The sequence below is a fragment of the Lipotes vexillifer genome, unplaced genomic scaffold, assembly GCF_000442215.2.
Source record: "Lipotes vexillifer unplaced genomic scaffold, Lipotes_vexillifer_v1.1 scaffold1115, whole genome shotgun sequence".
NCBI lineage: Eukaryota > Metazoa > Chordata > Mammalia > Artiodactyla > Lipotidae > Lipotes > Lipotes vexillifer.
Window position 1 is genome coordinate 2,072,695 of NW_006792080.1, and position 202 is coordinate 2,072,896.

Below are 202 nucleotides of genomic sequence, written 5' to 3' on the forward strand. Positions count from 1 at the left end.
GAGCCCCAGGAGAGGGGCCCGACTGGCCCAGCCACAGTCACTGGCCCACCCCTGGCCAGGGCGCACTGACGCTGTTGATCCCATCAAAATACCAGAGGGTGGATGGTGGGAGGTCGCAAAATGTTGCATGGCCACCTGCCTTCCAAAGCAGGGATGGCAGGAGTGAGGCAGCCCCCTCTCTTAGCACAGATGGAGGGAAAGA

General features: G+C 61.9%; 1 protein-coding gene across 1 annotated transcript in view; it reads right to left on the bottom strand.

Annotated features, from left to right (window-relative positions):
- The window catches only part of EFCC1 (EF-hand and coiled-coil domain containing 1), a 35,798-nt gene that overhangs the window by 4,163 nt on the left and 31,433 nt on the right, over positions 1-202 (bottom strand).